Source organism: Dermacentor variabilis, chromosome 9 (genome assembly GCF_050947875.1).
Source record: "Dermacentor variabilis isolate Ectoservices chromosome 9, ASM5094787v1, whole genome shotgun sequence".
Taxonomy (NCBI): Eukaryota; Metazoa; Arthropoda; class Arachnida; order Ixodida; family Ixodidae; genus Dermacentor; species Dermacentor variabilis.
This window is the reverse complement of record NC_134576.1, coordinates 123,411,418-123,428,356: the sequence shown is the minus strand read 5'-3', so window position 1 is coordinate 123,428,356 and position 16,939 is coordinate 123,411,418. Positions and strand designations below refer to the sequence as shown.

Here is a 16,939-nt window from a genome sequence, read left to right as displayed (position 1 = left end):
TATAATAAAACGCAACAAAGGGTCAGAAAGAGCCAAGCACGAATGACTATAGGAAGAAGAAAAGAAAGCACAAATAATAACGTTCATCTGTGCCCAGGCTGACATGAATTAAAACTGAAGCACCAATCGGAATGTTGGATGGGAAGCGAAGACAATTTCTTGAGGGAGCTCATTGCATTGTTGAATTGTTTAGTGTGCAAAAAAAAAGGAATATTTAAATAGATCTATTCTGGTAGCAAACTGGCGCACTTTTAATTTGTGATCAATACGGGCAGATGTATATGTAGACCCTAGCATGTAGTTTTCTTTTTAAATGCCCGTTAAACCATTAAATATTTGATAAAACGAAGACAAAGGTAAACGCTTATGCCTGTCTTCAAGAAGAGACCACCCTAATGTATTTCTAATTTGAATGGCCTTTTAAAATATTAATAATCAGCTGTGACTAAACTGACCGCGCGCAACTGGACAGTAAAAGGGCCCCAAGTGCTACCTGCATATTCTAAAATTGAGCGTACGTTCCACATATTATAGGGGTTCCTTTAGACAGGCCGGTGCTTCTTTAAGATTGCATCTCAAGAAGTTCAATGTGTTGCTAGCCTTCGATACAATAAAATTTAAGTCTTCATTCCACGCTAAGTTGCTGGAAAAAATAACTTCTAGGTAATTTTATTCCTTCACAAAAAACAACTACGTTGCGTTCATGGGACAGCTTGCCATCCGGAGATGTGTCTGTTTTTTTTTTCGTGAATCTTAACAGATTGCATTTCGACAGATTGAGAGTAACGTTCCAACTGAAACACCAAGACTTAAAATTGTTCGGATCCTTTTGCAGCTGCTCACTGTGTGCTTCAGATAAAACGTCACGGTAAATATAACAATCATCTGCATATAAGCTAACTTGGCAAGACAAGTGTTTAGTTATATCATTAATAAATATAAGAAAAAGCAAGGGCCCAAGTCGGACCTGTGTGGCACAACGTCAGATGAGCGGACGCCACCAAGGATAACACATTTGTTTCTTTCTAAAAGAAAAGCTTCCAGCCACTTCCGAAGGCTGTTAAGACAGCTTTGTAGTAACAGGGTATTATATATTCTATTGAATGATTGAGTCTAAAAATATGCAATCAACCTGCATAACTGAATTAATAAATGCTGCGATACGATGATAAAATTTGATAAACTGAGCGTTGCAAGGAAAGCTGGCCCTGGAACCACATTGCGTTGGACGAAAAAAAAAGCTATTTTCTTGAAAGTGAAACACACTTGTATAAATGTCACTTCGCGACGTCGTTCCAATTTACAGAAGTGCAGAGAGGTCGCCTTCAGCCCTAACTTGCTCTGGCCTGTCGCTCAAGGCTGGTGAAAACGCGCGGGAAGGCAAATGAACCATGACGATGCTAATAGAAGAATGAGATGCGTACAAATACAAATCCACCACTTTGCGATATCTCCAAAGCCTTATGTCTAGTCCAGTCGCTTGAAGAAAGGCTATAGCTCCTCGTATAATCATGGCTAGGCTGTTTGCGTCGAGCCAAGGTCCCGAAGACAAACTAATCAGATAGGGGTTCCTTATCGACGCCTGGAATCGAAGAGGCCCGTTTCCGCCATTCCCGTAAGCCCGAGGGCGCGTGATCCAATTCCGGCCGCAGTGGCCGCATTTCGATGGAGGCCAAATGCGAGAACAGCCGTGTGGTCAAAAATGCCCAGGTGGTCAAAGTTGATCTGGAATGCCCGCCACGACGTGCCTCATAACCATATCGTAATATCTTGGCTCGCAAAACCCCAATTTCTTTTTCTGCCAATCTCGCGGGTATGCGCAGTGAACACTGTCAGATAGTGCCAGAAACACTTGCGCGCGTGGTTTGCCTTCTCAGGTGAAAAATCGATTAGAAACCGTCTACGATGTTTGAGCAATTGGCCAAAGCAGATCCTGTGCAAACTTAACGCTGATGATGTTTGCACGAAAAACGACGCAGGTCGAGCGGAACGACGATTGTGCCGGAAATTCCCCTTCTTGCGTCTTGTTCTGCTTGCGTTATTCGAGCGCATACCCAGCGGGACATACACTTTCTGGGGCACTGCTCAAAAGTGTCGCATTGCACCCTTGCACATGCCCGGTGGCCCCAAGTTGTCTATCAGGGCACATACGGAAGGGCATATGCGGTGAACTATGGTGGTTGCTTGGGTTAGTTGGTAGTTCATGATAAAAAATGACGTACAGCACGAAGGACAAGGACTGCGAGTGTATGTCGTCTCTCGCAATCCTTGTCCTTCGTGCTGCATAATTCTTTAGCATATGCGGTGTGGGGGCGAATGGCATAGACTCTCGCTTTACTTCGGTCTGCTTGCGCGTTAAAGAACTCCTGGTGGTCAAAATTAATCAGGAACGCTACACTGCGTTGTCTCAAATAAATAAATAAACAAATAAATGAATCATTCACCCAGTGAATGAATGAATGAATGAATGAATGAATCAGTGCTCTTCTTTGACGTCCCTCTAAATATTAAACAGGGTATCGAGTCTTGCAACGCCGTTTGCTCTGGTTATCCACAAGCGCGTTCGCTTGACAGTTCCCAAAAGGAGTGCGGAAATGAGTGTTGGCGCAGACAACTCGGCGTTCGATACGGCAGTAACTCCTTGAGCTGCAGAGCTGCAGTATGAAGGTCAGCGGTGTCATTACGCCTCCACGTGGGCAGCGCGCTTGTCCCAGCAGCAGAGCAACAACCATGGCGTCGGCGCCGCCGCGACTACTTTGCCAGGCCAACGGTTTCGCAACGTCGTCTGTGCTTTAGAATATATATATATATATATATATATATATATATACATATATATATATATATATGTATATATATATATATATATATGCGAGTGTGTGTGTGTGAACGAGAAGCAAGGAAACCGAGGGCCTCGAATCCGGCAGCTTTAATGCCTTCAGGTAGCACGTGTGGGGTGGGTCAACTAGGGAACCTGCATGCAAGCTCTCTTTTAGAGTGTTAACAGCCTTTGTAAGGGTACCTTGCCGCCGCCAGCCAAATAATCGGGTTAAACTTTCAGACAAAATATAATATGTGGGAATCAAAATGGCGACCAGCCGATAGACCACGTTTCCCGCAACCTTTGGTGACGTGAAACTAATTACCTTTCTTTTTCCAATAAACTTTGGCCTCATCGGCCAGAGACATATGACGTGTCTGAGTGTAGTACACGGCGCGTCTATGCTTTAGTTAAACAGGCTAGTAAGCACAGTCTTCATTACCGCACACTTCGAAAGACACCCCTTTATACAGGGTGTCCCACGTAACTTGAGCCAAGAAGAACGACAGGCATGACGTTAAGAGATAGGAAGGCAGCGGTGGGAGATGGAGAGCGAATGGGGGGTAGCCGATATCATGGTTGAGATTAAAAAAAAGGAAGAAATGGAGCTGCACATGCCACGCAATGCGTAGGGCTGTTAACAAAGATGGGGGTTGGCTGGCGCAGGGAAGGAGAGATCACTCGAAATGGTTTTCCTTCTGTAGTGAACGTAGAGAAAAAGGAATAACACCTTGCCGATGAGGATGATGCACCGACGACTCGCGGAAAAGAACTGCAGGTCCACATTTCGGTCAGTTGGCCGCGTAAATTGGACAACTGGCCGAAATCGTATTTTCTTTGATTGGAGCCGGTGGCTGCCAAAGGAACCTTTTCTGGCTTTTTGTAGCCTGTTCTACGCTCTGCTCGGTCTCTAATGATACCATAATGACTGTATTAATTGTAACCGCAATTTAAGTTGTTGCATCTATTGTAGGCATGATCCTCATGTTCCTTTTCCAGAAGTCCCCAGGAACGAAAAAAAAAGCTACGTCATTCATCAACCAAGGTTTGATCCTGGCGCCGCAACGTGTATGACGTCGTCTTGCCATGTTGTCGTGCCATATTGTTGGGTCCTTGTGGTGGTCCTTGCCAGCATTGTCACCGTTCCATGGTTTCTGCTGGTGCTTAACCGCGCAATGCCCAGCGTATCGCGTGTGCTGATTTGGATGCCTCGAAATCGGGATTAAGACGCGGGAAAACGTAACCTACATCCTATAGTGGCGTTTTCAATGCACTGGAGCGAGTTCTCAGTTGTGAATCGTTCGGAAAAACAATTACTATCTGATTAATTACTGTACTATTTACGTTCTAACTTAAAAATCACGTCGTTCTTTTGTAGTTTTTATTTTTCTTAAGAATGTACTCTCCATGACCGGAAGTGAAAGTGAACAATTTGTGCTAATTTTCCTTCATGCAGAATTGTGTCCGGGCATCACAGAGTCAATGTTCCCTTCGACAGACTTTCTCCCACTTTTCCTTTGATTTGAGAATCTCTGACTATGTACGCTCGGGAATAAAGCAAGTGTCAAATCTTTCTTTCCTTGTTTCTGTCGTTTTGTTTAAGGATTATGCTCCTGGTTAGGGAGTTGAACCACTGAGTTGAACAGATATCCAGGCAGTGCAGGTAAAACGTTCCTGTTCCCTGGAAATGGCACTGTGTTTATTATCGTTAAGAAGATAAAAATAGACCCCTGCTGGAGGTTTATAAGTAGCTTGGCTTCCGCGACACCTTTCACCGTCAGGTGGTCGAATGATTGGTGTTCATGTCCGATGGCCACACATGGAAAGGTAAGTATAAACAGCTGCAGGCATGGGCTTCGTCCGTATAGGCTGGATTGGGCGATCCTGACCGGGCAGTTCTGGTTAGCCCGATGATATTCTGCGGAAATTTCGTTACTGCCATGTATTAGCAACTTGGCGGTTAACCAAGAAGGTTGAACAGAAGAAGCTAAGGAATACGCAATGACGATGGAGCAAAGCAAAATATCGATAGGCGTAACGTTGAACACAGAGAGGCAGGCGTGAATGATAGAGCAAATGGGGATAGACGTACGACATTCAGTCTGCGTTTAAGTGGAAGAAGTGGAGTTGGGCAGGCTACGTAATGCACAGGAAAAATAACAGGCGGTTCATTAGTTAAATAATGGACGCCAAAAGAAGGAAAGCACGGTCGGTAGATAGGTAGTGTGATAAAGTTAGGAAATGGGCACTGGGCAGGCACAGAGTGGCGTCAGTCGGTGCAAGACTGTGGCAATTGGAATCTCTGGCAGAGACCTTCGTCATGCAGTGGATGTCAAATAGGTTGATGACATATTAAAAGCGAAGCATGAGAACTTTGGCCATCGAAGGGCTGTCAGTACCAATGCCTTAGGGAATAGAAAACTACCCAAAGAAAACAATTCCGACAGTACCCATCCGTCGGTGACTGTATTGATGAAGGCACCATTATTTAGAACCTGTATAGTGGTCCTTCAGAGATTTCCACTGCTTCGGCAATATGCAACATGCGCTGCCTCCGGGATCGGCACACTTCGCCACGACACTCGGTCGCCCGGGTCGGCCATGAACATGACGGCGTCAGGACAACGGGATGACACCAACGGTGTGACGAACTACGGTGGTTGCTTGGGCTAGTTGGGTAATTCATGATAAAAAATGACGTACAGCGCGAAGGACAAGGACCGCGAGGGACGACGTACACTGCGCAGTGTATGTCGTCTCTCGCAGTCCTTGTCCTTCGCGCTGTACGTCATTTTTTATCATGGAACGACGGCGGTGGAACGGCAACGACGGGATCACGAGCGTGAGCGCATAGTTAGTAGCCCAAGCTAGTCGACGGTGTGAGTCACTGGGACGGCGCAAGACGCTAGACAGACGGATAAACGCAAAGCGCCTGAACTGGGAAAAGAATGGTAATCGCATATATAGAATGCATGCCGTATTCTGCAGCCAGGCTCAGTAGAACGTCACAGAAAGATGGCAGCATCAGTTTTCGATAGCTTGATTCTTCTTCTTTTTTTAGGGGCGAATTACATTAACAAAAAGCACAGCTAAAGGGACATGAGACGAACGAGACGATGATGACATTCAATAAATTTTAATGAAAGGAAGGTGCGAAGCAAAAATACACACATAATCACGGAAGCATGTCACAATCACGGGACGCTTTACCACGCAAAGATACATCAGGCAGTGTGTGTAGAACCTACGCGTGCCGAGAAAAGATCAAGAACAAAAAACTTCAACTTGGCAAACGAGTTTTATCGGAACTATACGCCCTAGTTTACCAAGGTATAAGATGTTTGAATAAAGAAAAGAAGCCCACATGTGTATCCTACCTTTAACTTCCTAAGACCCCTCGTACACTATTGAACGTTGCCTTCAATCTCTTTTTCAAAACTAACTCAAAAGCGATCACTCAAAATAAACTTCCCGGATACGAAGTCCACTGCACGTGGAACTGCAGGAAATCGCTTTACTCCGAATTCTTGTCATCTGCTTTCGAGAAATTTCTCACTAATTTCATGTGTAGTTGGATGCCATTTTAGAAGGCAGCGGCATTTCCCCGCTCAAAGGAGGATGCACACGAGCCTCCACCAATGGGCGCGCACTCTAGACTAACGTCACGAGCCAGACGGCCTGTGACCCCGCCCACGGACGACATGGTAGCCCGCGCTTCGAATCGGGCCAAGTCGCATCAGCTGGACTATTTCTTTAGTCGCTAAGGCAATCGTCTGCCGTGCTTCGGTTATCTGGGCGGGGCCTCTCCTGCCTTCTTAAGTTGTACATATAGACATCTTGCATATAGAGGCATTATAGACATCTGTGTTATCACAGGCGGCGTAAAAGCAACCTTGAAGTGGGTTTCGAATTCCTGAAGGTTTTGCGAAAATCCAGGATGCAACATCAACACGGCAATACACGTAGACGCAGCTAGATCTCCATCTCTGCGCTTAGTCAATGAATCACAGTTTTCACCATAGCAAACATGAAAAGGTGGTTACTTCTACGTACATGGAGATTCATCTTTTGCCATGTAACCGTTGTATTTAAATAAAAGAAAACATGACTTTCCTGTTCGTAACATAGCAGTAGACAATAAAAACGAGCTTGAAAAGCGATTGTATTCCATAGGTGTGTTCGGGTCTCGGGAGGTTAAGTGACCCGTTTAAAGCACATTGTATAGCGCATTAGGATATACAAGTAATTTTTTTTAGTGAGATGGGAGAAGACGACAATGAGGAGTGTTGTTGCTCGGTAGGCCCTAGGGTAAAGCATAATTTTGAACTACGAAGGAAATAATTTCGCATTTTCACACGCTATTTTCAATGTGGTCCGTTAAGATCACTTTGAGAACTCGGATAGTGAGCTCATAATGCAAACTTTCTTCCCCTGAATGAAGTGTGCTTGTGGGGAAGTGTTAGTAACATTCACAGGGTCAGGACCTGTGACTGTAACAACGAGTGAACGTATTCTCGCTTCATAGTGTATGTCATTATGAGTGGCACTAGCTTGTTTATCAGGTAACTTTAACTTGTTCATCTCACTTTGCACACTGCAATAAATAAGACACAGGCAATGCACACGCACGCACGCACGCACGCACACGCACGCACGCACGCACACGCACGCACGCCAAGGTTATCCAGACGCACGTTCGTATTACTACCCTACGCGGGGGAAGGGGTTTAATGGATGAAAAGAAAGAAAGGACAGGGAAGGAAGAACGTACTCTCAGCGGTTGTCCGTCACTTTACGCTTATAATCGATCACTGAGGCCAGTCGATTTCATGAATCGTAGCAATTCCCGCGTTGCATTGGAAGCCATGCGACGCGTGGGGCCATCGTCCGATAATCTTGGTCTCTGAAAATGGTCTGTTGTCTAATCAGTTTCGCACACTCCGAAGACCGTCGCGTGCGTTGTCATAGAGATTACGAAAACTCAACACGTGCTCTATCGTCTCTTGACAGTCGCATGAGTCACAGATCGGTGAGTGCACGAACATGGAATGAGTAGGCTTCCGTAAAAGCCACCCCTAACCAGAGGCGGCACAGTAAAGCTGCATCACGGCGGGAGAAGTTCGATGGAATCTGCAGCTTCAACGTAGGATCCAGCCGGTGGGGACGGCAGTTGGAGAAAATCAGGGTGTTCCACGAAGTTTCCATCTTGATTTGAGCAAGTTAACGAATAGCCTTCGCAGCGTCTGTCTTTGATAAGGGTACAGGAACTGTCAGGGTTTCTTCATGGGCTGACCGGGCGGCATCATCAGCAAGGTCAGGTCCGATGATGCCACAGTGCTCCGGAAGCCATTCGAAGATCGTGTCATGTCCGTTTATGAGAGCTTGATGGAGAACCTTTCTAAAACACCAGTTGTTCATGGGTTTTGCGTCGTAAAGCTGACCGCGGACTTTGGAGTCGCAATAAACGACCCACTTTCGAGGTTTCGCTTGTACGATGTAATTGACAGTGGCACGTACTACGGTAAGCTCTGTTGCCGTCGAGGGACACTTTAAACTTAGATGTGACTTGCAAGGCCGGAGTAATAACAGCGCCTGTGGAGCCGGTAGCTGAGGCAGATCCATCGGTGTAAGTGTCCGTTCTCTGTTCACATGCCTCGTTCATTAATGACAGTGTCAACTGATGTGGAGCCAGTGTTGAAATGCGGGTCTTCTTCGTAATTCCCGGGATCGTGAGGCGCACTTGTGGCTGTCGTTGGGACCACAGGGGTAACAGTGGCCTTGCTACTGGTGTAGCAAGGCCCGACGGAAGGTCGCCATGATGCATCGCAACAAGTTTGGAATATTTGGCTTGAAATCTTCCTGCTGGCAAAGCAGCAACATAGTGATTGGGTACGCGACACAGATGTCGAATGTGTGCTCTAAGGTTGTCAATCCTTATATATGTTGGAACCTAGTCGTCTCTAGCAACCACGATTGTTCCGTGAGCCCAGGCGCATCGTGGTAGTTGAAGACATGTCTGTAAAGCCTGGCCTTGCAAACTTTCGAGGGTACGACTATTTGTTTTAGACATGTCAGCCAAAACTGGCAAGCTGTACCGTAAGAAGCCCAGCAACAGTGCTCTGCACAGCTGCAGCATGGACCGTACCGACGTGGCCCAGGTTTTTCCACACAGGAACTTCATTGTATGTACAATCGAAATTAGACTCCGCTGCAGATAGACACAGTGGGGGCTCCATGAAAGGTCCCTTACAATAATAGCACCTAAGAAGCGGTGAAATTCGGAAATCTGCAGGAATAAGACGGCGTCAGCTGGCGCAAGACACTTGTAATCTACACTGCGAGATTGTATGTAGGCTACCTGCAGAGAGAGAAAGAGAGAGAGAGATAAATAAACATTTATTTGGGCAACAGCCAGCAAAGACTAATCCTTGCCAGCCCAAGGTGGGCGGTCTCCCTAGGCCAGGAAGCCGCGGGCGATTGCTGCCGCTTTAGCCCGATCCGCCATGCTTCGCTGGTGTTCCATGTCCGACGCAAAGAGCAGTGCTTCCTACACTTCAGTGGGGTTGTCTGCGGTTCAAGTGCTTCTTCTAAAGTGCTATTTACTGTGGCTTTTTCTTCTTGTCGGGTTGGTGGTGCTGTCTGCGTGTCGTCTTGGTCCGTGGAGCGCTCTTGGTGTGGGCCACTCCAAGACAATATAAGGAATAAAAATTTGGCTTGCATGACTAGCGCTGTGTTCCCTGCAGATAAAGCGCGTTTTCTTATCGTGTTTCGAAAGCGCTTCAGTCCATCTCTATATATAAAGTCAAAAACAATAAATAAATATTAAAAAAAAACTTTGTTCAATGATTGATACGAAAATTGCAATGCTGTAGTGCACAGGCTTTGAAAATCGCACTGTCACAAGCGCCTGGTGACCTGTTCCACATGCGAGTGTCAATCTGGTGGTCATGAAACTTCCCCGAAAGTTTCATATAGGGACAGAAAGTAGCGCCAGAGGCACTGGTGTAAGTAGAAGGTGAACAATATCATGTGATCATGCAAATCTTTCGCGAGGAAAGGCGCCTTTCCCACGTTTATTTCAGCATGTTTGTAGAGTTAACACGCAACGGGAACTTTTGGCAATATAAATTAATGTGCGATGCGATTGTGTTTAAATTACACACGGCACCGTTTTATGATTGACGTCGCCACCTCCTCCCCCCTAGTAGCCTTCTTCGCACAAACTGTTTCGTTCGGCTGTTTTTATTTGCCCTTTGTCTAGTTAGTTGGATAAGTCAGTTATATTTGGTTAGCTAATTTATTGTGTCAGTTAGTTATCAATTGATTAGTTAGTAAGTTAATATTTGATTTTTTATTGTACTTAGGTTGGTTATTAGCGAACATTTTTGTTATATAAGTTATATAACTTAGTTAATCAGTCGATTAGCTTTGTTAGGTTGATTAGTTAATTAGTTTTGTTAGTTACCTCATTTATTTGGTATAGATGGTGTATTGCTTAGTTATTATTATGTAATTAGTTTATTGGTTGAGTTCGTTTTGTTGCTGTAGTTTGTTAAGTTACTTATCAATGAATTTAGTTAATGTAGTTGCCAGGTTAGTTAGTAAGCTATGTTGTTTATTAGTTTGATAAATGGTGTAGTATCTACCTATTTGATCGGTTAGTTTATACTTTACTTACTTATGTAACTTATTTATATTGAACGAGAAGAAAGGGGGTTAACCGAGGGGCCCAATTTTTCCTAAGAAATACCCGATCATATCATAATACGCCAACAAATACACAAACGACATCTTAGGGGAAATTACTCGTACTTGCTAACTGAATTAACGAAATGATAAATTAATGGCAGCGAAAGTGGATGAAAAAACAACCTGCCGCAGGTGGGAAACGATCCCACGTCTTCGCATTACACGTGCGGTGCTCTAATCAATTGAGCTAACGCGGCGCCGCTTCCTCATCCACTTTCTTGGGTACTTATGTTTTTACTACTAGAACTAACCCTGGGAGTGTTAGCCAGCGCCACCACTCACAAACCTTGGCGGCCGATGTGGAACATGCTTTCTGCCGCAGGCGCCACGTCCTGCATGGATCTTTTCGGGTGAATGCAACTGGTCAATAAACCAGCACGTTTCCTGAAGGCATCAATTATGCCGGATTGAAAACACTCGTTGTGTAATGAACGAGAAGAAAGGGGGTTTACCGAAGGTCCATATTTTTTTTATTACTCATATCATAAGAAGCCAACAAACAAGGACACCAAGGAAAACACAGGGGAAATTACTTGTACTTACTGATTGAATTAAAGAAATGATAATGGCAATGAAAACGGATGATAAACCAACTTGCCGCAGGTGGTGAACGGTCCCATGTCTTTGTATTACGCGTGCGATGCTCTAATCAAATGAGCTCCCCATAAAAATATCGGGCCCCTCGGTTAACCCCCTTTTTTCTCGTTCATTACACAACGAGGGTCTCGAACCCGGCAAAATTGATGCCTTCAGGTAGCATGTGCTGGTTTATTGACCAGTTGCATTCACCCGAAAAGATCCAGGACGTGACGCCTGCGGCAGAAAGGATGTTCCACATCCGCCGCCAAGGTTTGTGAGTGGTGGCGCTGGCTAACACTCTCAGGGTTAGCTCTAGTTGCAAAAACATAAATACCCAACAAAGTGGATGGGGAAACGGCGCCGCGGTAGCTCAGTTGGTTAGAGCATCGCACGTGTAATGCGAAGACGTGGGATCGTTCACCACCTGCGGCAAGTTGTTTTAAAGCGAAAGCTTTACTGGCCGCGAACTTGCGATTTTGCCGTGGCCATGCTCCGAGGAGGCACATGACGTCACTCCGCGTTCCTCGTCATTGCGTTCGCCTCCACTCGCTTCGCCAGCTGCGTCGCATGCCTGATAACATGTCGGAGGATTGAAAAGGAGAGCTCGAGTGCGCCGCAACCACAGTTGAGGCGGCAGTATGGACGGCAACAATTCCTATAAGCAGGGGAGGCCTGGAATCAACAACGGAACGAGGTGAAGAGGAAACGAATCGCCCAGGAAACAGACGAACAGCGCGCCGAACGACTGGCTAAACATAGCTAGACAACCAGACTAACCTGGACTTGCAGTCAAGATTAACGAAGGCTAACCATGCTATACCTTAGCTTTCGCTACATATATCCTGGCATAGCCGAGCTAAGCCACTGCCAATTTTTTCATCCACTTTCGCTGCCATTAATTTATCATTTCTTTATTTCAATCAGTAAGTACAAGTAATTTCCCCTATGTTGTCCTTCGTGTCTTTGTTGGCTTATGATATCATTAGTTATTTATACTTATATTCGGTTAGATAGATTAGTTATTTAGTTTAGCTGGCTTTTTAAATTAGGTACGAGCAAATGTCGTGGGTAATTAGTTTATTTATCTACTTAGCAGCTTAGCCAGTTATTAGTTCGATAATTAGATATTTAGTTCAATTGGTCTTGCTGTTCAGTTAGCTTTGTGACGAAGCATGATGTCACTACACGAAGACAGATGCACAGTGCATAAACTGAAACAAGAGCGGCTAAAAGGAACAACGCAGGTTTTTTTTTTTTACGTGCAATTGCATAAAAGTGCGACATGAACTTGCTCTGTAGTCGGTTTCTAACGACGGAATAGCCCAAGCGTACAACTTGAATTATGAATTAAGCCGCTGTTGCGAACGCATTTGAACCTGGAAACGAAATAAAGCATTGCAGTTGTTTCGAAATTGTTCGCGTTTAAGTTCCCGAACACTGTTCAGAGACAGGGTGGCGATTTGCATGTTGCGTCGACGATATTCACACGCTGATACAAACAGGCTGTCAACGCTTGCCCAATAGCGAGCGTACGCACAGACCGACTGTGGCGTCCATTCGGCGTCTGCTCCAGTCCGACCATAGAGTTTCTCACTATATTACCTAGAGGGAAATCTGGCGCCGCTGCGCTGTGGTATGCATGGGAATGCAGGTATATTGTGACTATGGATTGGCATCGTTCTCGGAGAGCAAAGCAAGCACCGTTCCGTCTGTCACAATGAGTAATTTTCTCGTAAAACTGCACATAAAAAGCTGTTTTAGCTTTATTATTACACAAAAACATGTTTTGTTTAACTATGAGAACTTGTTATTGCATGTCCAATTATATGGAACATAGGAAGTGTCAGCGGGCCGCTAAAGTTGGAGGACAGACGACAAGATTCGTGCTCGCTTTGCAACAATTTGTCGTCTGTTCTTGCTTTTCTTCGCTTGGTTATGCATTGTCGGTGAGTAAACTTCACTGGAAGGTGTAATATGCGTGAATGGAAAGATTTTATGAAGATTTTACTCTAAGAATGCGTTTTTTGTGTAGCCATATCCCCGTTTTGGACGAAGCCTCTTACAACACCAGCCAACACAAGCCTCGCAGGCACATATACTGTCATTTCTATGACGGCACAGCGTTCCTTAGGAAACTCCAATAGACGGTGGTGCCACATTTCCCTCTAGGTGTTATAGTGAGAAACTCTATGAGTCCGACCAGTTGCGCCAGCGCCGCGGTGTGTCCACCGCGGGCACTACACGAAGCTCTGCCATAGCATTACGCAGAAGTATCGAAGGACCCTGACGTCGGTTTCCGAGTTGTGCGTACGTCCGTAACATTACCGAGAAGCTTGCTTTGCCGCAGTAAGGAGCATTATTGGGGTGAGCCCACTTTACACTACGCGTTTAACCGATGACGCCAACAGGACGTTAGTAAGTTTCGTTAGAGATAAATATCATTAAATGCACATATGTCGGAATCATTACTGCGTTCCATAGCCTCTTCCGACATGAACACAGTTCAGTTTATTTTAGGCCGGTTTGTTGTACTGGTTCATTATACAGACGTCAAAAACCCCCCTTCTTTCCTCTGTAATCGTGACTGTTAGATATCGAAAGTGATAACTTCACGCACCTGAACAAAGTAACCATAATTTCATTGTTTAATGATAGCAAGCGCTTTGTTTGCCTAAACACAGAGATGAAGATGGTACACCGTGTGGTATGTTGGCATGTTGACGTTGGATTATGAATCCACTTATCATATCACGATATGCTACAAGAACTTTCTTTTACGGATGCGTCTTGTCAGCTGTGACAAAATAACATTCTGCATCTAATTAGTAACAGTTTTTACGAACACTGATCGCAAGAATATGACCAAACAACTTCCGTACAAATCCGCATGCATCTAACTTCACATCCGGGATGAATATTTAACGGAATCCTTCTCAGGTTTACTTATTTTATCTATTTAATGATAACGTCAGCCTTTGACGGGCTATTACAGGGGTGGATTTCATATATATAAACAGAAGTGCCTTAGTGCACTTTGGACTATTAAAAAAACACAAGGAAGTGAAGCATCGATGCTGACCTAAAGCACATATCATAACATAATGTTGCAGTTCACTAAACTACATTTTATGTTTTTGTAATGGAGTTGAAGAGCTGCAAACGTAAGGCTCCACTTTTGTGTGTGTGTGTGTGTGTGTGTGTGTGTGTGTGTGTGTGTGTGTGTGTGTGTGTGTGTGTGTGTGTGTGTGTGTGTGTGTGCGTGTGTTTGTGTGCGTGCGTGCGTGCGTGCGTGCGTGCCTGCGTGCGTGCGTGCGTGTGTGTGTGTGTGTGTGTTTGTGTGTGTGTGTGTGTGTGTGTGTGTGTGTGTGTGTGTGTGTGTGTGTGTGTGTGTGTGTGTGTGTGTGTGTGTGTGTGTGTGTGTGTGTGTGTGTGTGTGTGTGTGTGTGTGTGTGTGTGTGTGTGTGTGTGTGTGTGTGTGTGTGTGTGTGTGTGTGTGTGTGTGTGTGTGTGTGTGTGTGTGTGTGTGTGTGTGTGTGTGAAATATTTGGAGTCCTGGCAATAGCTGCAAAGAAATATGGCCATAAATATCAATCAGGACATTTTTAACAGCATTTCAAGAGAAAGTTTACAGAATTCAACAAAGGCGTCGGCAGAAATGTGACAGAATTTCTACAACGACTTTGTTAAGAGTAAAGGGAATAAAATATAGCCGGTAAGAGTCAGTACACTATAACCTTTTAATTATGTTAAATGCAGCAAACCTCAATAACATCGCTTAATGTATTCCCGAGCAATACAAATTCCATGTTTTGCGTGTATATATAGAAACTCTGCAGGTAAAGCTTCGTTTTAAGAGGAAGCTTTAGCTCGGGCCCAACTCCGACGCGGCCTATTCAAGTACATGTAAAACACAGAAACGCTTTCCTGAGATAACCACTGGACAGATTTTAATGAAATTAGTTGCATTTGAGAGATAAAAGTAAATTCTAGTGACTGTTGGAAGTGAAATTGTGATTGAGGGCCTGAATTCTGTTAAAAGAATTTTCAAAAATTCGAAAGTTCGAAAAACAAAATAGAAGCACGGAGTTTACATATTCATAGCTCTGCGCCAAGAACAGATGACGCTGTTCTGTAAACGACATCCATTAGATCATTTCAACCGGACAAATTCAATATGTCAATTTGTATCTTACATGAATTCGTTACCTTGTGTGCAAGGGTTCTGCAAAGGCTGTACTTCCATATTACTAAATATTTTTGAGATTCATATGTATAATATCAATCTTGTCTGCGATATAATTTTTCATTGCTGAGTTACAGGGTTGTAAACGTGATAGTTTCGTTTTCTGAAAAAGTTTGATTTTTGTCAATTTTTAACGAAAAATTCACGACCTAAATCGAAAATTCGAAACGAACAGTCACTAGATTTTAAGTTTTCTTTTAAATGTGGCAGACCTCGTCAAATTTGGTGCAGTCGTTGCGGATAAAAAAAGAATTCTCCTTTTACATGTATATAGATAGGAGCACCCGAGCTAGAACTTCTTTTTAAGAGGAAGCTTTGGCTCGGGCTCAACTCGGGTACCACGTATTCAAATACATGTAAAACGCAGAAATGGTTTTCTCGATAACTCCTTGACCGATTTTAAGCAAATTTGCTACACTTGAGAGAGAACATTACATTCTGGTGACTATAGGAAACGGATTTTTGATTTAGGATTTTGTGTGCTCAATAGACATTGCCGAAAATTGGCAAGATTGCAAAAAAAAAAAAAAGAAAGAGAGTTAGAAACACGTAGTTTGCAAATTCGTAGTTCTGCTGAAAAAAAAAAGTGTCGCAGTTGCGTAAAACTGCATCTGAAAGCATCTAAAGCGGACAAACTTGCTATATTAAATTGCAGCTCACGTGGATATACAATGTTTACAAGAGCTTTTAGACAAGACTCCTATTCACATATTTGTAATATATTTCACTGGGGTGTATAAAATATCAAGTTTGCCTGCTTTAAATGTATTAATATATGGAGTTTCCCAATATATTGATATCGTTTTCATTGCCGAGCTACAGAGTTGTTGATTTCATAGTTTCGTTTCTCTAAAGTTTGCAATCTTAAATAATTTTTATAGAAAAATTGACAGGTGAAATAAAAAATTCGCTTGAACAGTCACTTGATTTTAATTTATCTTTTAGATGTGACAAATCTCAGCAAATTCGGTGCAGCGGTTGCTGGGAAGAACACTTTCTCCTTTCCCGTTTATTTAGATCGGAAACCCCGAGCTAACGCTTGCTCCTGACAGCTCACGCTTTAAACGCAGCAGACCAGGTAGCGAGCTAGGTTGACATATATGATGACATATATAGCAGCTGAATGCATAGAAATTCTAGGAAACAGCAGAGCGACTATTTAAAGCAATTTCACGGGAACGACTTGTCTCGTCAGAAAACTTCCAGTAGCAAGCTGGTAGCAGACGACGCTGTCGGTACAGGGACCGAAGAAAATTATCAGAGTTCGAGTTATTTTTCGGAAGATATGAATAATAAAAATAGCAGCCAACAACGCTGTTTTACAAATAGGACGACTGAAACGTCACACGAGATGCGTAAGCTGAGCAAGCAGCGTGTTTTTACTGATGTTCTAAAAAATGCATATAGTGTAGCAGACGACGCTCCACATAGTGTAGCAGACAACGCGCCACAGACGGCTTCGTCTGCAACGCCCCTAGCGAAGGTGAAAAAGAAAACAGCGCGCTTGGCTTCCGCACGTACAGCGCATGCGCCCTCGCATCACGTGG

At 44.2% G+C, this 16,939-nt stretch overlaps 1 long non-coding RNA gene and 1 other non-coding gene across 2 annotated transcripts in view; one reads left to right on the top strand and one right to left on the bottom strand.

Annotated features, from left to right (window-relative positions):
* The window catches only part of LOC142557403 (uncharacterized), a 40,471-nt gene that overhangs the window by 18,495 nt on the left and 5,037 nt on the right, over positions 1-16,939 (bottom strand). The window lies entirely within an intron of this gene.
* On the top strand, positions 11,509-11,581 carry TRNAT-UGU (transfer RNA threonine (anticodon UGU)). The gene has a single exon. It is a non-coding gene; the product is annotated as a tRNA-Thr (tRNA).